Consider the following 23,854-nt stretch of genomic DNA (forward strand, 5'->3'; position numbering starts at 1 on the left):
GGGGTGTCAATGGTGCCACAAAGTCCAGCTGCCGGCCAATTAGCAGTGGTGTACCCTGTGGGTTGATAGTAGGGCCTGGGCTGTTTGTTTTCATTAACACCTGAGTGATAGGATGCCGTGCACCCTCAGCAAATTCACAGATGATGCAAAATTGGGAGGAGTGGATGACAAAACAGACACCTTTGCTGCTGTTCAGAGGGACCTTGACAGGCTAAAGACATGGGCTGACAGGAATCTTACATTTAAAAAGGTTCAGCAAGCAAATCTGCTGGAAGGGTGTCTGCATTCCAGCATCATCATCCCTGTGCTTCACTGCTCACACAATTGCCAGGTGCTGGCAGACTGCTGGTACTCCACTGTGAGCAGCATACTGCCATTTATGTGTGGTGATTAGACTGAAATATGCAAAAACTGTTGGAGAGAACTATCAAAGTCCTAGAGAAGACTGTGATAACAAAACTAGAACTTTTCTTTTAAGGATAGTTGAAGTGTTGACGAGGTGATTTCACAGCTCTGGATGATTATTTAAATGCTACTTTATGTCAGAGTTCAGTGAGGTGAGGAATGTGAAAGTGGTTTTAATCATAGCAGTTTGCTCCTTGAAAATTTGCAGGGTTCTTGCTGTTTAGCCCTGTGTTGCTGAACCCACAGTCTGTACATGTAGTCATCTCTGCTGCCACAAGTTGCATGTGATTTGTAAGTTATTTCTTTGTGAAAGTGCAACATCTTGTCCAGCTGTCCTTAAGTCTTCAAAACGAATTTTGTCACTTCACATTACTGTTTCCTGGAGCACCTCTCTTTCAAGGTTTTGTTCACAGTTCTCATCTTTTGAAATACATTAGCTGTAGTAAGCAGTTGCAAAGAAGTGGGTGATGATGGGCAAAACCTTTGAGGATGAAGATTAGGAACAGATTCTTGAGTTGTCTGTGTTTACCGGTGACCAGAATAGCTTTAGTAGAAGTGTTGGTGTTAAGCATCTTGTGTGATGCTTTATAAAGCATTTGATACGAGAAGTTGGAATCCACGAGAAGGACTTGACGAAGATGACCCGTATTGATTGTCATGGCCAAACTTGCAAGTAAGCAGTAGTATATAAATTCTGGAAGGTTTTCATAAACCTTAAAAAGTGAAACTCTAATGTGACTATAGTTGTTTGAAAGGAGCAAAAAGCAGCAGATTTGTAGGATCAGTGCTGAGTGTGATCTTAGAAATGTAATAGTTCGCAAACTTCAGGAGGAGAACTTGGAATCATTACATGCTACGAATTATGCTCTTCCCTGCTAAACAGCCCAGTGTATCAATTTCTGTTGCCTAAGGTTTGAGCTGGTCTGCTCCAGTGTGTCTTTATTGTGGTCTGATACTGTGACATCCTTCCATAGCTTTGTTCCTTCATGAATGGTGGTATATGAGTGGAAAAACCATTGCAAGTTTCTAAAATATGTGCAGACTCTGCAATGGCAATACTTTTTGAAGTTGTTTAGCCACAGTACAAAACCAAACCAAGACCCAAACTTTGATTAATGTGATTATGCAAAGAATAAGTGCCAAAGAATTGGTGCCACTGATACTTGATGTAGGTGTTCAGCTATACACACAACACTTTTGCGGGCTTCCGTCGTTAACTTTTTACTTATGTTGGGTTAGCAGATGTGTCCAAGGAAAGAATGGATTTTTTGGTGCATCAGTGATTGGTGACCATATGTATTAATTTCTGTAAAGAAGTTGCACAGGTATCACGAGTTTATATGTGGAGGCAGAATGCAGACTGTTTGACTGGAGGTGAACAAAAAAAATGATCTCTCCTAGTGTTCTGAATCTAGAAATAATGTTCCAGATACTTTATGGGTTCCAAGGTACTGTGTTAGATCAAAAGGGCATTCTCAAGCTTATTTATAAATCAAACCTCTGAAGACTTACATTTGCTGCAGTATTTTCAGCTAACAAATATACCTAAGTGTCTATGCATCATCATACTGTAATCAACTGCAATAAGTTTGGCAATTGCTTAGATAACCCTTGTTGGAAGGAATATATCAATAGAAAGGGGTTCCTGTTTAATCCTAATAACGCAAACTGGAATGTGTATTGTCTGCTGGATTGTTATTTGAAGTGGATGCCAGAAATTCTTATGATATAATCAGTTATACTCATTATGCCAGTTTAGGGAGGCACCAGCTCTGCCCCAGAAGTTCACAGGAAACAAAATCTCGAAAATGTGATCCAAGATGAGACTGTGTGTTAGCCCTGGAATACCTCTCACGCCAAATATGAGTACCCAAATTCTAAAAGCTTTTCTGCCTGTGTGACCTTAGTTTTATTTCTTGTCTGTGAAATTGATCTTATAATTTTGAGATGCTCTTGGCAGGGAATTGGTAAGAAAAATATTTATACAGTTGCAGCTGTGTGGTTCTTCCTCATGTATATACTGATTCCAGATGTCTAGATTCAAGCAGGAATGAAATGGAGTTGATTTTCTTTCTAAAAGAGATGGTAGTCATATCCCTGATGTGTACAGTAGCATGACTGCAGTGTAGTTTGTTGAAGATCTGTGACAGTAAGTGTTTAAACAGAGTTGTTTTCTCATTTTAAATAGAGGTAATTATGGCACAGTGTAATATGAGAACCACACCATTACAGCTAGGTAAGCAATCCAGGACTTCATGGAAATCTTTTGATAGACTTTGCTCAGTCTGAACATGGACTTCAAAAACTAACTTTTGCTCTTAAAGGTTGCTCAGTGCAATTGAAGCTGAACAGTAAAAATACAGTGAAGACAAAACAATTCTGTAACAACTCATTGAAGAAGGGATATAGTTTGCCTGTGAGTTTGGACAAAGCCCAAGTAGCAGCTCATAATGTAGTGAACCTTTCTAAAAAATTATGTTTATGAATCTTTTCCATGTACTAACATATTTCTTTATTATTTGAAATGGCATTTGTCAATTTAGCAGTACCTCTAGTTCCTGAGAAATGGAGATCTCAATCTTAGTTTACTTTATAGAAAATGGTGTGTGTACAATGGACAGAATGCGACTAGAGCCTCGAAATTGTAACATCTGGTTTATTTGGTCTGGACTGTATGATTTGCTTTGTCACTGTTTTAAAAAGCACAGTATGAAAGTGAGCTTCAGTGTTTGGTTTTAGGTTTTAATATATGAAAGCTCACATTTGGTTCTGTGACTTGGCTTTGTGTTTTGCTGTGTGTTGCTTGCAGAATTCTCTTTGCTATTTGATAAAATTACATTCTCTCTCAAAAAAATTCTTAGCTGTTAACCTGATGTTAAAAAATGAGATAATGCATTTTATCTAAGGTATGAAAAGCTTGAGCTGAAAAAATACTAAGTGTTTGAGATCTCGTCTGCCAGGCTTATGTTCCTCCAAATCTCAGTTTCAAGTGCAAGTATCTAGAGATGCAAACTAATTGCTGACACTTAGCGATTGAACTAAATATGAGAGCAGGCTTGTTCAACTGTTTCACTCCAGTAAACATTGTTAGAGTTTATAACACTAACCTGAATTAAGCTTTTGTATGGCTTTCAGTAGACATTTTACTATAAAAAGGTTGAAATAATGTTGCTTATTTGCTTAATGCATAAACTTTAAGAAAATGCGGAGATCACTGTTCATCTTGGGAGAACAGATAGCTAAATATAAAGGTAAATATAAATATAAAGATATGATAATAAAAACACAATAAAACCACATTTAAAGTAGTCATTTGAGTAATCTGGGCCAGTTTTTTTTTTTTTTTTGTTAATTTTGTGCTTGAGAAAATAAGACCTTTTGACCAGTAAAAAGCAGTAATTTTACTTAAGAGAGAAATAGGTACAATATTACCAATTTATTTAGGAGCCCTGCAGTTTATTATTGACCTAAACAGCTTGTTCTGTAAGAACTTGGTGCTAGTCCTAAGAAATATTTAAAAAGAACCTGATTAAAATACTTGTTCCTCATGTCATGGGCATCTCCTCACAGGTTTGGTAATGCAGTCCTAAAAAAGGAAACAGAAAAAAACCCCAAAGCAGTAAACATCCCTTCTTTTTTCCTAAATAGGTGCATGTACTTTACTTAGTGAACATACTTGGACTATGTTCAGATAAATTCCAAATATCTATATTGGAAGAAATAACAAATAATTAATAGCAGTTTTGTTCTGCTAAACCAATTTCAGGAAACATGTAACTTCAAAAGAGAATGGATGTAACAATGAAAACTTTCACACCAGACTATCATACAGAGAGCTTCACAAATACATCATTCCTATTCTCTGCAGCTGCCAAGTGGACATGTTCTTCAGGATTTCTGGTGCGGACAAAACTTGGTTAGAAAAGCCTCTGTATTCTTCGACAAGAAGTTTTTTGAAAGCCAAAATAAGTAACCAGCAAAAGTGTATTTATTGTCCTAATCTCCAAATTTGCACACTTCTTACTGCTTTCCTGACAGGATGTTTTGGTGGACAGTGTGTCCCTCCCTTAAGGTCAAGACAGGACAGGGAGTAGATCTTCACCCTTTGGAGCTGGAGCCATTTTAAACAATGATGCACCTTTGATATGTGACTGTCTGCAAGAAGAGGGGTATTAGCTACAGCACTTCCTCATATTGTTGTGTACTCAGAAGCACGTCACTGGGAAAGTCTCAAATCTTTTACAAAGTCCACATTATAAACTGAACTGTGTGCAAAGCTGTGATTTGTGAAAACTCAGTTTCTTGAGGACCTTTGTACTGATTAGTTTAAAACTCTGCCCTTGCTTTGTAGATATAGTTTAGTAGGCTGTTTTACTCCATGTGACACAGCTGTTTTAAATAGCAAGATAAATGCTGAGGGAGTTTTTTGGTAGCATTTCAGTTTGTTTTTCTGTTTATTTTTTTCCCCCAAATCATGACTCTTAATTTACGTGCTTCACATTGATGTAGACTGACTTTAGACACCTTTATATAGTAGAATTAGAGGGCTGGATTGGTGGGAAATTTAAAAAAAATTAAAAAAAAAAATTTAAAAATTTTTAAAGCAGTTTGCTGCTGAAAGTTTTCTTGTGAACTTTTTTCAGTGTTGCAACTCATTTCTGTCTTTACAGTGCTGTGAGTTAGTGCTAAGTGAGTGCTGCTTCTGGATTACTTGTGCTATTGCTCCTCATTATGTAAGCTTCCCAGTTTGAGAACAATGTCACTAGTTTAATTTCAGTGGCACAGATGTAACATTTTGAAAACTACTGACGCTAGGAGTGCAAGAGGTATTGTGCCAGCTAATGCTGATATTTGCTCACTTGCCTGCAAACTGAATTCTGAACCAGAAGTTTAATGTGTTTTCCCAGGTATAGCACTCTGCTTATGGGGCTGTTGGTCCAAAAAAGTATTCTCCAAAAAAGCTGAATTCCATTTTACCATTGACACATAACATGCTTTCAGATGAGTGCAAAGGAGCCATCTTGGTAAATTAAATTATGAAGGGGACTCTGTATGGGTGTGTGCTCTGTGTTGTGGTGGTGGTGGTTTTTTCCCCCAGAGATCTGAATGTAAGTCTGATCTCTGATTACAGCTCAAAGACCTGCCAGAAGATCTACTGTAGTGGTTTGATAAGTGGTTAGCTCTTCTGGGAGGAAGGTTGGGAATGAATATCAGTTTTCATAAGAGGTTTGATTTTTCATGTTCAGAGAAAAAAAAGCTGCTTTATTCGAGCAGTAGATTCTACTCACCAGAATGATTGTTGAAACAAAATCATTCTTGATACAAAAACTGTAGATTTGCTTGAAGGTAGTGGTTTTAAGTATTGATATTTGATAGGATTTTAGGATTTAATTAGGAACTGTTTGACTTGCAGAGAACCACCTGCCAGCTTAAGGTAAGTATGTAGAACTCTAACAGAAGAAGGGTAGCATAATTAATATCAACTAGCAATTTCATCAGGGATGAAATTATTTTGTAATTCTAAGTAAATTAGAAATAGTTTTGGTGCACTTATAGCAGTTGTAAAGCAAATCTTTTGCCTTTAAAGGGGGAAAAAGATGGAAAAAGGATAGGAGAGGAAATCATGGCAGTCTTACTGGGTTAGATTTAGTATTCACAACATCGTGACGTGTTGACTGCTGTGATGAAAACTTTCTATTAGTGCCTTCAAGGAGATGGGGAAGGGGGGATTAGAGCTGTGACTTTCCTACTGAGAGCCTTTAATTTTGGTTTCTACAGAAATAAAGAGGACAATTGTCTACTCCTGAGCCTTCCTGATTATAAATGTGATGTTGTCTTTCACTTACCATGGGTTCTTTTTCTTTCTTTGTTTTTAGCTAAGAAGCGCTTTCTTTCCTCTCCTGTTTTTAATGGAACAGAAAATGGAGATGGAAAGGGATGGCTTCTTTAGGCTGGAGTTTGCACCGAGGCTCCTTGGTCTGTTTCTTTTCATGGGTTGCTGAGGACTGGAATTGGTCGATGCAGCAGGACAGTGCACGTGGAAGCTGAGAGGGAAGGGCACAGCAGAGGTGTGCAAGACCAGTGTCCTCACTGTACAAACTACTCACAGTACTTGTGCAAGCTCTTCTCTAACCCACCATCCCATAGTTGTGGTTTGGATCAGTTTAATTCTGGTAGCATTTTAATGTATGAATGAAGGGAGTGAGATTAACTGTGGAAGAGCCCAGTGTTATCTTGTGAAACTGTACAAGTGATCTGGAGATCTGGCCCCAACTCACATTTTGTTATTAAAATTAGGACTTGATTTTGTATTTTGGTTACTTGAAGACTGGTGGAAAGGGTCTTTCTTCCCCTCACTTTTGCCTGTATGATATTTATCTGTGAGTGAAGATGTTCAAAACATGATACTTTGGTGTATGTTTAGATAGTGATTGATGTTGCGGGTGGGTATTTCCTGATACTTAATGATGGTTTAGAAGAGTTAGTCATCATTGGCCAGGAAATACCAACTCCTGATTAGATCGAGTTCAATTATCCAGAAGGTATTTCAGTGTCTATCTGAATGTGGTACATTGCCAGAGACATTGTGTTCATAATAGCATCTTGTTTTAGTGTTTAGTTATAGAATTAGTGGCTGTATGTGGGTTCTGTGTCATCTTGAAGTCACTATGTTTGCTGCCCCAAGTTTTGGGAAGTGGTCAGGCAGTGTTGCCTAACAGTTGACTAAAATTCTGTAACTGCAAGAATTTTGGATTCTCAAATGAAAAAATACTTAGTACTTCTCTCCCTCCCTGCCCTTGGCCATCACAATTGCCATCTATGTAAATTTTGCAGTATATTTCAGGTTGGGATTCAGACTGCATCTTTTCAGGTTAATCCAGTTCCCTTTTACTTTCTGAGTGGGAGTGATGGTTGTCTGCTTTTAGTCCCATGTACATGCATTAGTTTGTACTTGGCATCATAGAAATAAGTTTGTTTAAGAAAAACAGACAAAAATGGCAGAAGCTAACATATACAACTACCAAATAACCATGGTATGTATAACCAAACTGGGGGGTGTGTGTTATATTTTCTGACATTTATTAAAAAAAAGTATCTCTGAGTATTCGTAGACTCCCTTTCCAGAGATACTTATTCTGGATATTTGCTCTAGTCTTTAATGACGAGGTAAACCATGTTGACTGAATATATTGTGGGAGTTCAAGAGGTGTAAAAGCCACCAGTGACTTCTGTAATTCAAGGCTGAAGGGAGAAATTCTGGAAGTGTCTTCCTGGCTGCCTCTATCTCTCTTCTGTCGTTTGGCTTCTTTCCTTCTCAGGACAGGTGAATTTTTCCAGCTCTAATTTTGTAAAAAACATATATTGGGACTTAGCTGTGTAATTGTAGGCCTCTATGCTTCCATTAAGTATTAAGCTCCTTTGGAATAGGCTGAAACTTCCTGCTGTCTAGGCTTGTAACTGTCTTATTAGTACACCTTAGGATCCTGTCTGCACAGTTATTTTTATAGGTGTGCACTGAAGAGTAAAGTAGCTCTGCCAGTCACAAAGACAAACTTGAATGAGTGAAAGCAGGATTCAGGAATAACACTAAATTCAGTTTATGGAACTGAACATACTATACGCTGTACATACCCATATGTTTCACTCTGGACCTTACCCTGCTCCTTCTCAGATGTTTTTTACAAGCTTGCTTATGTTATCAGTGAGCACAGCTGGAGCTGGTAAAACCTTGCGTAAGCCTTGAAGACGCAGAGGAAATGAGGCATCTCCAGTGGCCCAATGATGCAATTGCTCAGGCTTTGCAGAAAAGGCAGGGTGATGCTGAAGGTTTCACTGAAGTTGTTGTACCCAAGTGGAGGACTGTTGTTGCTCCTAAAACTCACTGGTTTTCATCCTCTATCACAGAAGGATGGACTTCATGACCACATTAACTGCAGAGATTAAAAAAAAAATATTTGGTAGATTATATTTTTAATTTTATGTGGTTGTGTCAGTTGCTGCGCTGGTGGAATGTAATAAGTGACAGTCACAGTAAGCTATGCTAGCTTCTATAGCAGGATATAGCTATTGCTTCTGATATAGCTATTGCTTCTGATATAGCTATTGCTTCTGATTGAGTTGTCCTAAGGTATTAGGACTGTAGTAGCTTGTTAGAAAATGTTTGCTTTGGAGTGTCAGAACTGATGCAGGCACTACCAGAACCTGCATCAGTTCTACCAGTGCAAAATAAGGCAGCTGAAGGTGGCTTTGGTTTGTTGTATGCTGCAGTGTTTCCCAGATTGAGTTAGATACCCTGGCTGTAGCCTTTGAGGCCATTTGCAGTTGGTTTAGGTTTCCCAAAGTGTTCCAGTGTACCTGACCCACAACGAAGGCTGTCCAGGCCCTTCCTGCTGCATGTCATATCTGGTTGCCTAATGTGAGGGGGCGTGGGTGGTGAAGAGAATTTGCAGGGAGTGTCTCAGGGCAGCCTGTCCAGCGAATCCTGTGTCACAGCTACATTCTTGCCTTACCTCCTTCTCTTGCAGAACTTTACCTTTTCATGCTCTGAATTTTGGGGAGCTGTATCATGTGTATTTGTCTGTAGTGTAAATGACCAAGTCTGTATGGGTAGTAATCTGTGGAGTCCTTACAACAACAGACTTTTTCCCAAATGGTAAGTAAAGTGCTATGGAAACCAATGACTTAATACTATAGGTAAAAGTGAATGTCTTGTAGTTCTCAAATCCTGGGTGGACTGGATTCAAATTATTGAAGGAGCTATTTGTTAGCACTTGTTTGAAATCAACAGTGTACTCTGTCAGTTCTCCTTTCTTTGATTGGTTGTGTAATCTGTTTATTCCCTGAACTAAGCTTTCTCCATCATTTCTTAAAAACTGAATACCACATCTTTTTGTCTTAAGATTTTGTGAGCTTTAGAATTTGAAAGATTCTATGAAATATTATCAATAAATTGTGGGACATCCTCAGGACATTTATTCCTTTTTAAAATGTGTATCTTAATATAACTGAGAACATCGTGTAGAAGTGCTATTCATGTTCTCGGAACTCATCTCAACCTAGACCTTTAACTTCAGTGAGATCTTTAAAAAGTCCCTCTAATTGTTTGCATAGGGAGAATCTTTAACCACTTAAAATAGATTCAGATAATGTTACTAGTTACTGATATGTTGAAAGTTTGAACCTTTGAAATGTAATATAGTGTAAATAAACGACGTGTGTTCTTACAGTGTTTTTAGTAGATAAATTTAAATGTTTCTGTAGTTTGAAGACTTGAGTCTTGCTTGGATACATCATATTCATTAAGCTGATGTTATTAATATTCAGACTTCTACTCAAAATCTATTTTTTCTGTGATGCCAGTCAATAATTAGTCGCTATAAAGGCTAGATAAGATGTCACATAGCAATAGCTATGCCAGCGATGCCTTTTTATTAATGTTTTAGTTATTTCCTTAATTTTTTTACTTCTCAGACCTAGGACATGATGCTTAGTCAGTAATACTGACACACATTGCTTGCTCCCATAGTCTCTGGTAACTATATCTACAAAAAGCACATTGGTTTTTTTCTTAAATAATTTTATAAAGGAGAATCAGTCAGAGGTCTAGGTTCTGATTTTGTACCAAAGTGAGCATGGATTAACTTCACACAATGGTCATCAACCTGGGATACTTAGATTTTACAGAGGTGTTCAGTCATCCCTCTTGCTGGTGTGTTGCAAGTCCCTTGGGCCCTTGTGGAGTCTTCCTTCAAACAGAACAGCTCTGCTGAGAGCTTCACGTGTTGTAGCTGTTTAATTTTACAGACATAGTCGTTTTTATGTGTAACATAATACTATTATCCAGCAGGAAATACAGTCTCCTACTGTGAATCTCAAGACTATCAAATATTTGAGAAATGCTTTCTAGCCTTCTTTCCAGTATCAGGGAAATAGGTATGTCAAGTAATCCTATTCTGCACCACCCAAACCCCTCTACCCCTTTAGGAAAAAAATTTACAAGTCTGCTGTAGGTGTCTTCATTCTTATGAAATGTAAGACAATTTTAAAACTTCTATTCAGATATTTATTGTTTTGTAAGTTCAGGGTGGCTTCTGGAAGAGGAATGTAGCAGTAACAAAATTTTAAAAATCCTCTTTAGTAGAAAAGACACTCACCTGTAGAGAATATTTTGAAAAGTAAAAATGTTATTAGTAGAAAAACATCCTCCCCTCCCCATCAAACAAACAAACAACAGAAAAAGGGAGTAAGACAATTTAACTGCCAAAACTGCAGCAGAACACATGTATGTTCAGCTATGAATATGATCTTAAGCTTGGGCAGACTTTAGGTATGTTCTGTGAAGTTAGCTTACGTGGTCACTCACATCTTTTGGAATTTTTGCCTTACTAGTTAATCTGGTTTTTCACACAAATTTTACTTTTTCTATGTAGAAAACATAAATTCAATAACAGGAGTGTATGATAATATACAAGGGGGATTTTTCTGTAGCCCAAACTTCTGATTTCTTTCCCTGCCTTATTTCTTGATTGCTTTGTTTCTGTGAGAGTTCAGAACATGCAGACTGTACGCCTTAAAGGAGGCCATTTCCTGAATCTCCTCTTCTTCCTTAATTTTGTGTTGCTGGAACTTTGCTCGGTGTGTAATTGGTATTTGGGCCTCCCACATATGGCTCCAATCTCCTCCTGTATCTCCAGCACTGGATATTTATAGCAAGCCCGCCTAAATGCCTGATTCCAGCAGTGAGAAACTGACTCAGAGCACACTGCGATTTCTCCTGCGCCCATGTCTGTGACCAACTGTGGAGTTTTGGCATGCATTGCATTCCTGGGTGTGGCTGGAGGACAATCCAAGATAACCTCAGTTATCTTGGCTTTGTTACAACAGCCTGTTGCATTTTAGAAGTTCATGTTAGAGGCTATGAAAAACATTCAGTTCCAGACTCTGAAGTTACTCTGTCACTTTCATCTTTACTTCTTCTTTTTTTTGTAAGAATGCAGGGAGAGAGAAGTTCTATGATGATAAAAAAGGCCTGTGTAGATCACTAACTTGATATTTCAAAATATTGGGAATAAAAATTTATGTAGTTGTGATTGCTTGTCAGCTTTGGGGTTTAGAATCCAGGGCACACTGAATTTCATCCCATTCTTTCTGCTGTAGTTTCAGGGTTTTGGAGGTTTCATCTTGTACCACTAATAAGTTTACTTCCAGTCAGAATGACTGTAATGTTTAATCTTAAGAAACTTCTAAAATTCAAGTTGATGGACCAAGAAAGGACTCAGCCTTGAGTTAAACTTGAAAATAGAAGGATCAAGTACAGGAAAGAAACTGAACATGGAAAAACCCACAGTAGCTGTCAGCCATGATGCATGGACTGCAACCCTTTCTGGTGATAAGGAACTTCCAATAGGCAATGTGAATATGAGTGTCCTGGAAACTGTTGTCACTTAATCGTGTTGTCATTGCTCAGACTCGAGACTTGGAAGGGCTGAGGAAGTTCTGTTGGTTTGTGTAGTCAGACACTGTGTACTTTATAAAGATGTTTCTATATAATCCCTGTGTAAACAGTGCTGGTGGTCAACCTCAGAGGGTGTATTTCACAATAGACAGAAGTGCAAAAGGAGAACGTGATTTTTGCCCCTTCCTTTGTAGAGTATTTTCTTACAGACAGTGAGGGAACAATATTAAGAAGTCTGAATTCATTAAATACTTAATTTATCCTTAATTAAAAAGGAGTCATTTAGTAGGCTGCCCTTGAAAATAGCTATTACATTTGCAAATTGATAGATTTCATTGAAGAAGCCTTCTTTATGTAAAATACTGAGTGTAACTAACTGAAGAACATGTTACTGCATTGATGATTGATCTTTTTTGGTGATACTTGTGAGTTCATCAACTTTGCCTTACCACTGAAAAATATCAATTTGGTGTTACTCTTAAATCTGGTTAGTGTGAAATTTGAGAAAAAGTGGTTTGTGGCTTGCAACAGCCCTCTTTGAGGCATGTGATTCAATTGCCCATAGACACTTGCACAATTTCACTGTCATGAGACTAAGGTGGTCAGAGAAACATATGCAATAGCTACTTGGCTGTTTCTGCTCCTACTTTATAGGTTAAGTTTGTGATGTAGGAATCCAACTTTTCAAGTCTCAGTGCTGGCAAAGCTGTGTATTTATGCTTGTAGCAAGGCTTTCTATAAAAGCTTTCAGCATCTCTTACCTGCAGTGATTAGACTGCTATAATGTTGAAAAAAATCTCTTGTAGAGAGATGAGTTTTGTAGTTCTTGTCTGAGAATTCTTTCCTTTTCCAGGAAGTAACACCACTGAAGGAGACCATTGCCTTTAGTCGTGCTGGTTGTTTGGTGTGATGCGTGCAGCTTCAGAGAGCTGCAGGTAAGATGCTGTTGTGTAGATGATCTCATGGGGTGGAGTTAGAGCTGGGAAGATGTAGTGCAAACCATAAGCAGAGTAGAACGTTGTTGCTGTAACATAGATAATTGCAGTGCACCTGATGGACAATCAGCCTTTGGAATGAAATCTGACCTTTGAGAATTAATGGGAAGTACGAGCAAGTGCTTGATGATGCGAGTAGGGAGCCTTAGCCATTCTGCTGTGGACAGCCTTTGGTTTCCTATAGTTTTGCTGATGTATTTTTGCAAGACACCAATTGTCATTAGCTAACCAGGTGTGAAGATTGCTAAAGCTGCCAGAGGAATGGTGCAGTTTGAGCGGACTTTAAGTTCTGCCATGTGCACTGATGTTTTCTGGCCAAGTGAAATGTGTGCCTTTGGTAATCTCAAAGTGACATAAGGTGATGCTTGGTCCTCCAGGGGCTGTGGTCAAGATTGACTCTTCCAGAACTTGCCAGCAAGAAGGGATTATCCCAAGATTCTGAGTTGAAAGGAACTCACAAGGATCATCAAGACCAGCTCTTAGGTGAATGGCCCATATAGGAGTTGAACCCACAGCCTTGGCATTATTGGTACCACACTCCAGCCAACTGAGCTCATCTCAGTGGCACAGTATGCGAACTTCTTAGGAGATGTGATTTCCTAGAGTGGAATAAGCTCACTTTCTACCTCAGTTCAGTACCTATGTCACCAAGTCACTAAGTAAATAAGGTGAAGATTAATATATGTAGAGGAATTGTAGTTAAGGAATGTATAATTGATTCCTTGTGAAGAAAGGTGGTGTTGTCTCCCACCTAATTTTAATGGCATTCTAAATGGTGTTATCTATATTTGTCAGTGTCCTATAAGCTGCCTGTTGTATAAGAGAAAACTTAGAAAGGGAAGGCAGGGCATACTGTTAAGGATGGTGATACATGAATGGAGTAATTGTGCTACAGTCACCTGCCAGAATAATGGAGGTGCTGTTCAAATCAGTGGACTCTATGACTAGTTGCTGGTGAAGATAACACAGTTGTGACTTTTATGATTGTGTGAATCTGGCAGCACAATGTTCAGCGTCCTTTTCACTGAGTCCCTGTTGTGCCTGCCTTGATGCCACGTGCCAGCTGTTCCACTGCAGGCATTTTTAGACTGCCTTCCTCTTCATCCTGTCTTCTGTCTTCTGCCCAGCTCAGTTGCCACCCCAGGAAGCAGCTGTCTTTTATGAAAGCAGAGTGGTGTTCTCCATACCAAGATGGCAACAGAAGGGACATGATTTCATCTGTAAGCCTGGGCAGTAGCAGCAGCACAATTTCCTACTTGCCCCACCTGTAGAGCTCATACTGCTTTTATGTCAAACTCACTCATATGAGGAGAGAAATTTGTTGCTTGCCACTGTCCACATCCATCAGCAGGTAATGCAGAATATGGCAATGGTAGAATATGAATTATTCAGGGAAAATTAATGTGAGTGATGCCTTGGTTACCTTCTGCCACTTGCTCTGTGCTGTGTCTGGTTTGTGAGGAGTGACTTGTAGAAGTGCATGTGCTGCAGATGTGGAAAGGCTGTCTTTGGGTGCAGGATTTCAGGGTCATCAGGTGATATTTCTGTCTTTGCTGAGCTTGAGGCTTCATTGATTGCTCTGATGGACTTGAGAATGAAGACAAATTTTCCTCATTATTTCCTGTTTGACTTTTCTTGTTCTTTTGCAAAGCAGTTTAAAGTTAGGAAGATGACAGGTATTGTATGATTCAAGAGGCTATTGCAGCAATGTGGTTTTCCAGCACGTGTTACTTATGGGCAGTGCACTTTCTGTGACTCTCTCTTCCTGCCACCAAACTCTGTGTGTTGCAGCAGATCATTGTTTTACTGTGAACAACACTTGATTTAGAAAGGTGAGAGACATTTGTGGGTTTCACAGTTCTAGCCTAGCTGAGGTCATCCAGTCAGACTGGTGTGTTCGTGAGGGCTGTTTGGCATCACTGGAGCTGCTGAATTGCCACTGTTGCTGGCAGCCCTGCCTGTGGTCCTGTACTGACTTGTGGGCAGCCTGATCTCCCTCTGGGAGAGCATGACCTGCCATGCTGCTGTGGAATGCATTTCACCTTCTCAAGGAAACAGAGTTGTGATCACACATATGATAGGCAGTATCCTACTTTGCTCAAGATCATGATGGGGGTGAGGAATGTTAATTTCTATACCAGGAAAAAAACTACATACCTCTCTAGTTTGGGGTGATGTTAATTTTGAACTTTTTTTCTGGGTTTGAACAACTGTAACAAGATGGTCAAAAGCTCAATTTGTTTGAATAATGAACATCTGAATAATGTTTGAATAATGAACATGGTCTTTTTGTCCATGTCTCAGATGGCAGCTTATTTTAAAAGAGAATTAATGGGTGCAATATGCAATATTTCTGTAGTTCTTATCAGCCCTAGCTAACAGAATGTTTTACTGATGGCTTGAGATGTTCCTGACTTAATTCAGTATATACTGCTTGTAATTATATCTTCATTTGAAGCTTTTGAAATAAAAACACCTTTTCATGCTCATAATATTAAATTAACCATTTATTTCCATATTGGGGCTAAAATAAACATATATTTTAATTAAATTAAATATTTTTATTTTATAAAAATAAAAAATAGTTTAGAATCAGTTAGGTGGTGGGAGAACTGTTAATGAGGAATAGTGAGACAGTTTTGTGAATATTTATACGATTTTGGTATTTATGGAAGAGGGTGATAGTCTTAGCTCCTTGTATAGGTAAACTGGGACCCTAAGAGGCAGCACTGGCATTTTGAGGTGCATGTCTTAACTTTGTCTTTTAATGTATGATTGGTTAACTTTTAAAGTGGTTGGTTTAACTTCATCTCTCTAAGTATTCTGTGTCTTACTGCACTAAGAGTATGGGAACAATTTTTTTTGATCTTAATTTCTAAATTCTACAGACATTTTCAGTGGAGGTTTTTCATTATTACGTGAAGGTTATTTTAAACTGTTTGCGTTAGAATGTGCTTTCTGGCCTTTTCTTATTAATAATAATAATAATTTTGACATCTGAGTGTAGCTTGTGGAGAAAGCACACATGCAAAGGCTTGTTCTTGGCTTTTAATGCATGTTTGTTTTTTGTAGCAGAAATTCTGTGCTGATCTTGAAAGAGATAAAATCTGCATGCTAGCAAAATTAATATGGGGAAGAGAAAGGTAACAGAAAAAAGTTGAATTAAGATCCCTATATTTTATCACCAGGAAGGTGGTGCAGTAAGTCTGAATCTATTATATTCTAGTCCATTATATTCTAAGACTTGACCTTCTGAATTACCATAGACTTAGTTTTGACTAGAAGGTAAAATGCTGATGTGAGTTCTTGCAGTTGGTTTGGTAGGTAAAGCAGTTTTACCAGTTTGGAGCAGTCTGTCTCAGGTAGCAACATGAAATTCACATAATATACTTCCCCCCCCAGTGTTATATTAGATGAACTGGTTTAAATATTGTTTACAGGCTGGAATTAAAATCCTGTTGTGGTCTTGGAAAGACCAAATATTTTGACTAGATTGTTAGAGAAATTAACATATTGCTTCCATTTCTTAATTAAAGCTTTCATTAAAAAAACTTCATTATCATGAAGGAATTTTGTAATCATTAATTTGATTTTAGGTGAAAGGAGTAACCATCTCTTTGGATGTATACCGAGTTACTTATTTAGAGAAATATATTTTCATTGTTACATATACTTAAAGTGAACTTTCTTTTCTCTTCACTGAGTTTAATGGCAGTAAAAAAAAACAAAACAATCTGGAGAGGAACTGTGGGATTTATTGATGTCTGAAGCTTTATGTGATAATTCTCGCTGAGCATGTGGTTGTGGATTCATAAATCTCATTGCTGGTCAAAAATAATGTCTTACTAATTTTAATGACCATCATGAAATCTGGTAACTTCTGTGGAAGGAAATGTCTGAGAGATTATTATCAGTGTTTAAGAAAACAGTGCCTGTGAAATTTTGTAGCAGTTGAATTCCTATCTACAGCCTCCATAAAGTCCAGCATTACTATCCTTACAAGCAAAGGCTTTAAATGCCAAGTGATAGGAAGAAGGAGTGGGGGAGGGAAGTATACATCTTTTTATAAGAGCAGACATGAAAAACTTTACTTGGAATTCTTCCATAAAACCTCAAACTTGAATGCAGACTGATCGATGCATCCTTTTATTAATTCCATAGAGTTCATCCCTTCCCTCCTCTCACCTCTTACCCCAAATCAAAATATGCAAACATTGAAATTAGTAAGATGAAAGGTTTTGCCAACAGTTTGAGAAACTTCCGGTCTGTTGCCATGAATAAAGAAAAATCCAGCCTTGACTGGAGTTGTGGCAAATTTGTATAATGGAGTACTAATTCCAGGTAGTAGGGTTGTTCTTTAACAGAAACACTGAAATTATCTAAAAAACCATTATATTGTGAGGTACAGAGAGAAAATGACATTGAGTTCCCACATGAAACCTTTTATCACCCATATTGGACTTGACCAAATCACTTTATCATCTCCCCTTTATTTCAGGCCATAGATTCCTTTTAAATTTTTTTTAAATATCCATGGAGTCATGGTTATAGCTTCAAGAGAGAGGGATTTTTAAGAAAAGTACCATAGGAGAATCTGAGATGGGGGGTGGGACAGTAAGTCACCAAGTGAACGAGTTCTTGCTGCTGTCATATGAACATTGTTCTGGTAACTGATTGTACTACACTTGGGTTTGGGGAATGTTTTTTTCCCAACATTTCATACATCAGGATTTTATGAAGGTAAATGCCTATAAAAGATATTTTTTCAGTTATGTTGCTATATATAATTTTTAAAATCACTGAAGTTTGCTTAGATCTCAAGGCTTTGCAGTAAGCAGACATGGGAAGCATTAGGGATGAAGTGAGGTTTTACATGCTGTGTCATCATAAGGAATGCTAGTTGTCTATATACAAAATGGTACCAGAAAGCTGGAATTGTGTTGGAATTCTCTGTTTAGACACCTCTCACAGGGAGTATGGTGACAGATTCCTTAAATGTTTTGTGAGTTGTGTGGATGATGAAACACGTGGCTCGTATTAGACTCTAGAGAGGATGCAAAATATTTTTAAAGGTATTTAACTGGTAGGGAGTTCAGAAAGCATTGCATTCTGTGTGCTTAGAAGTATTTACAGCTTGTGTCTGACTTTGTTAAGCTAGCTTCTGATTTGCTTACATTTGTGTAAAGCCAATGGATTTGGAAATTCTGTTAGTTCCTTGTAGTGCTTTGTAAAGAGTTATTATGAGAAAAGTGTTACGGAAAAATTCAAAACTTGCACTGGATAGGTGTACAAATGTATACATTAATTCCTACTATAATAAATAAGATTCGTGTAAAGAAAAATTTATGTTCTTAGAAGTCAACCACACTTGCAGTGCTGGACACCAGAGTGGGTTCCTAAAAACATTCTGCCTATATTTTACATGAAAGTGAACTTTTTCTGTTGTTGGGCTTAATGAGGGATGATCAAATGATTTTCTGATATCGTGTAAGCCAGAAAAAATTACTCTATCTTTTCTCTGGGCTCATTTTTATTATTAAAACCCGCCACTTTTTCACAAAAGCTTGGTGCAACGCTTCACAATTTCATTTGACTTCTAAATTAATATTAAAAATGCCTTTTCTGTCACTCTCGCTCCTCCTTCTTTGCATTGGCTGCAGTCAAAAGTGTGGTTGATTTAGCATGAACAAGCTGAAGAAAATGCACAGATAAGAGGGCCTTAATTATATTTAGCTGTGGAGGATGGGAGCGATTGAAGTGTCTTGAGCTGCCATGTAACAGCTGCCAGGCAGTGACTGACTGGAGTGCTTGGGCCCAGCGCAGTGACGGTGTCACCGGGAGTCATCTGTCATCCTGTGAGTGACACACTTCGTGGCACTTAAGCTAATTTTCATTTTGTAATTGAGATTGACTAAGTGCACCCATGGCTTGTTACCACAGTAATTCAAATTTTGTGAGCTATCTGGAATATACAGATTGATTTAATTTAAATGTCTTGAGCTCTAAAAACTCCTGCTTCTGTGTGTTTTTTGGAAAGGGAGATCCTTTCAGTGTAGTGAGGCAGCTGTCGGTGGTGCTGCGGCGGTTGGGTGTGAGCAGCTCTGCCGTGGTGCTGTGACAGCTGCCACACGGAGGTGTGGCCAGCTGGACTGGCCCTGAAGGGACACCAGCTCGGGAGTTGGGCTGCTTCACAACAAAGGCGTCACAGCACAGTAATTCTCTCTGATACAGTCAGTGTTGGATCCTGGCAAGAATAGAAGATTAGGACGTGAAGCAAGACTTCCCAGCTGGTCAGATGGGACTGGGTGATTTCCTAAATGGATGGCTTCACCACTGCCACTATAGGTTCCAATACCTTTAGGAAGTTTCGATCAAATAATTAATCTGGGTGGTTTGGGGATTTGTTTTTAAAAGTTCCTTTCTATTTTTAGTTGTTAAACTTTCCCAGACCTAGGAATTGTGCTGCTTGATTTTGTATCATGAAGAGAAGCACTATTTTATTAAAATCTGGACTGCTGGGGGATTCTATGGCTTTTTCACAGTTCCTACAATATAAGAATTGGAAAATTATCATTCCCTTTTTATTTTCTAACATTATGATATTGTAATTGTTGTAGCTTCCCCCCCAGGAAAATTGGTTTTCTGAGGTGACCTTTGATGTATCTAATCTGTCCTTGAGCTGAAAGTATTAAGTAGTCCTTGCCATCATCCTTATCCTTGCTTCTTTTTCCTGCACCTTCCAGTTTCATTTCAGGGAGGATATATGAACTACAACAACTATATGGTATTGAAGCTGAGTGCAGTCTGGTCTTATGCTGCAGCATCCTGCTTGCTTTGCACTGCTCCTTTCATAATAATTCTTTCATAGTAATTTAATAATAATTAATGTTGAAATATAAAGAATTTAATAATAATATCATAATAATTCTTACTACTGTTTGCTTATTTGACAATTAAATTTTTGGAGGACTAAACATGAGTTAAGACCTTTCCTAGACAGTAATAATGACTGAATTCATATGCATTGCTATTTATAATTACAGTGGCTTTTTTACCCTTCTTCCATATGCTTTTCTCTGCTGTTTTTATTGCAGAATAATTTCTTCTTGTGAGATGATCTTGTATTTTTAAAATCAGTTTAATCTACTCTGGAACATTTTGCATCACCTGCAAACAGTTGTCGAACTTATTTCTTTTGAGAGCATTCATGAACGAATGAAACATTGCTGGTTGTGGTGGAGAGCCTCTTTATCTCCCTGTTTTGTATCTGAGCACTCTACTACTCTTGTGGATTTGCCTAGTTTCTCTGTACTTGAATCCTGCTTGCTGACAGACTCGGCAGCACTACTGTTCATTCCCAGTGGAGGTTTCCCATGAGGCTGATAGAAATGTATGGCTTGTTGTTCAAATGTTTCCAGAATGTGGGCCAGGTGGGCTGTTGGGCTGGACCATGCTGTGGACTGGTGTAGAGCAGTGTTGCAGGAGCAGCTGGCCAAAATGAGAGTTGTGACGCATTGTATAAGAACCAAGGGTAAAGCTTCACTATGACGCTACACTATGAATATTCATATTCACTATGAATATTTTTTAATGTCTTGCTAAAATATATCCTTGTAGTAAACTGGTTTCGAGTGCAGTTGGTTCCTGCAAGGCATGCTCTGGATTTGTAGCTCATTTTGTCTGCTCTGTCTGCTCTTACCTAAGAGCTGGAACCAAAAATTCAGTGTGTGTTCATATGGTTCTGGACTCCCAGTAAGCAGGGCGTGATCAGGTCAACAGCACAAAGGTATGATTGACTGATTTATATTCGACTCTCTCTGTTACTAAGCAGCAGATGTTAGGCCTTGTTTAGTCAACACTGGTTATTTGCTTATAAAATACTCATAGGTCCTACGGAAGTAAACCCTAAGGTTTATGATTGATCTACCGGTAAAATATTCTTATTTTACTTGTAAAAGAATATTTTTTAAATTTTGAAAATGCATTTATTTTTGTGGGATTTGACATACATAACTTCAAGCTGCAGTTTGTGGAATTGGGTGATTGAAGAATGTACTTTTTGGCTGTTTCAGCTCTTTTTGTACTTTCTTTTCTATTTAATTTCATTTTGAAATTCAGCATGTATTTGTAAAGATACCTTCTAAACCGAGATGTTTGTGACTGTGTTCACAGGGGTTTTCGCATTGGGGAAGAGATGAGGATCTGACTCTATGTTTTAGAAGGCTTGATTTATTATTTTATGATATATATTACATTAAAACTATACTAAAAGAATATAAGAAAAGGTTTCATTAGAAGGCCAGCTAAGAATAGAATAGCAAAGAATGATAAGAAAGGTTTGTGGCTTGGCTCTCTGTCTGAGCCAGCTGGGCTGTGATTTGCCATTAATTACAAATAACTCTATGAGACTAATCACACATCTACCTGTTGCATTCCACAGCAGCAGATAACCATTGTTTACATTTTGTTATTGAGGCCTCTCAGCTTCTCAAGAGGAAAAATCCTAAGGAAAGGATTTTTCATAAAAGATGTCTGTGACAGGTGTTCATGTTTGAAAACGGTTGAGTTGTCTGATATTTAGCTGCCCTAAATGTAAATAATTCACTTGGAAATGACATGACTTGGTTAGTTAAAATTATTCACATGTGTGCAGATGATCTGTAAAGCAGAATTACTTGAACTGCTTTCCACAAGGCACACAGCTAGTGTTTCTTACTAAACTTCTGCTTATTTTTGGTTATTATAGATAATATAATTCAACTCACTTTCTCTGACATCAAGTGTTTAGGAGACCTGCTTTCCACCATTGACTGACAGTCTGCAGGGTATTTTTAGAGTCAGCCTACAAAACAAGGGGATTACTGCCTTATATCTCTGCTCTTAAACCTCTTAGCATATTGTTTAGGACCATAGTCGGAGTTTGCAGTTGCTGTGGTGTCTGATGAATTGGGACATTTGCTTTATAATAGTTATTAATGGAGAAAATGAGGCTTGGTTTCTTTTATTTGCTGAATTTCACAGGTTTGTGAGAGGCAAATTATTTATCTTACACCTACCAGAAGGGGCATTGCATATCCTTAGGAATAACTTCTGCCTTGCAATGATCAAACTTGTGTTTTTGTGACAGTGTAAGAGTCTGAATGTTTATTTTGGTGATACTTCTGTAACATAACATTGTGGAATACTGACTTCTATGTTAATTGCTGCAGTCTGGAGGTATTTATGTTTGAAAAGTGTGTTTTACAAAATCCTAAGCTTTAGGACAGAGCCTCTGGTAGTTGAATGTGTTAGCCACATAATTGTTAACAATGTGTTGGAGTACAGTTCATTATTTCATTTCCTGATATTTCATAAGGTGTTTGCAATTTTTATTTAAGTCTGGCTTTTGCCAGTAAAATGTTGCTGTCATAACATTGTTTTCCCCCCTTCTTCCACCCTCATCTGTGGTGCAGATAGAATTGTCGAGTGTTCTGGAAAGAATTGTGGCGTGCTCACATGATACCTTAGTTCAGGTATAAGACAGCAAGAGATCTGATGGATTTGAGGATGTCTTGTACTTCACATCATATGATAAAAATGCATCACAATTTCAAAGAATGCTGTCAGAGACATTATTGTCACAGCTCTGATCTCTTTGGTCTTACATAAAGAGTTTAAGGTTGTCATTTCTGCTCTATTTTCAAAGTAAGATCTAAATAGTACTTTCACTGCTGAAAGGTGAGTTTTCTACAGCTTCAGTAGACTTTTAGTTATGTATCCAATCATTTATCTTCAGCAAGGAAAATCCCCTTAATTTGAACTCTAAATAATAATAACAACAACAGCAACAAAATGTGTTTGGTGGCTGAACAAATGAATAAATGCTTCACTTTTATGCATATTTTGATAGGATGCTTACTTGTAGTATTGTATGATGAGATGTTAATTGGGTAATGAAAGGGTGCCTGGGTTGGAAAGCCGTGTGGTGAATAATGTGGTTAGTCAGCCTGTGTTGCGAAACAGGGCTGTTAACGTTTTAGTGAGCATGCTCATACGGTTACTTGCCTTCATTTGCTTCAGTGTGACAGTGCTGGATTTAATTAGATTTTATGGGGTCTAAACTTACAAAAAGGCTCAAAGTTCTGCATTCAGAATCTGACACATGGGGTGACCTTTTCTTCCTTAGAAGATAAGGGTACTCTGTGTGCTTGTGCTGGTGAATAATTGCAGAGAAGCTGTTGCATGGCAATTGCAGCAAGTTTTGGCTAACCTTTACAGTAGGCTTGGAGAGATAGGACATTACATGTTTTTGTACTGTATAAGTGGGAGAGGAGGGGAGAGTGTTTGCTTAGCAGCAATGCTTAATAAGGATTTTTCAGAGAAGTAAAGCTTCATCCTAGCAGCTTCATAATAGACAGGGACAGACTATTTACCTTGGCAGCACTCAGCTTGCTTTCCTAGCTTGCCTCTTTTTTATAAATGAAATGTTCTTACATTGTCATCTTAAATTTAGGGACTCAAATTTTACATTAGAGAGCAGAAGAGATCTAAATGTTTTAAACTGCTTCTACTTGTGTTTGTACTGCAGGTAAGCCTGCCAAACCCAAACCTCATCCTAAGAGAATGACTTGAAACAAGCATATTTCCTCACTGATGTCCTCGTGTCCTGGTTATAGCCAAGATTTACAATAATGTTCAAGTGTCGGCAGTGAACTGTATTTTATTGGAAAAAGCAATGTGAAATACTCTTCTGGAATATGGAAGTGTGGGCTGTTCACATTTCCTGGTGCATTTCATAGTATGATTGAGGTTTTCATAATGCTCAAAAGATAGCTATTAAACATTAGTCTGTGGACAAGTGTGACCAGCTTCTACTTGCACAAAAACTCAGAGCCACTGAGCTTTCTAAGAATACAGATCTTCACAGCCATGTGGAGGAATGTCTCTGGAGTGTTTTCGTAGTAAGTAGGTTAGGTAAACACATTTTTTTCAACAAGATTAAGATTATTTGCATTTCCTC

The 23,854-nt window shown here is 38.0% G+C and overlaps 1 protein-coding gene across 8 annotated transcripts in view; it reads left to right on the plus strand.

Annotated features, from left to right (window-relative positions):
* Positions 1-23,854, plus strand: part of NUMB (NUMB endocytic adaptor protein) — a 93,378-nt gene that overhangs the window by 28,017 nt on the left and 41,507 nt on the right. For 7 of the 8 annotated variants that reach the window (XM_066552814.1, XM_066552815.1, XM_066552808.1 and 4 more), the window contains exon 2: positions 12,714-12,795. The exons of the other annotated variant lie outside the window; for it this stretch is intronic. The gene's annotated coding sequence lies outside the window, so the exon portion shown is untranslated. The remainder of the gene's footprint in view (positions 1-12,713; positions 12,796-23,854) is intronic. 8 annotated transcript variants of the gene reach the window in all.

This window comes from Molothrus aeneus, chromosome 6, assembly GCF_037042795.1.
Source record: "Molothrus aeneus isolate 106 chromosome 6, BPBGC_Maene_1.0, whole genome shotgun sequence".
Lineage (NCBI taxonomy): Eukaryota > Metazoa > Chordata > Aves > Passeriformes > Icteridae > Molothrus > Molothrus aeneus.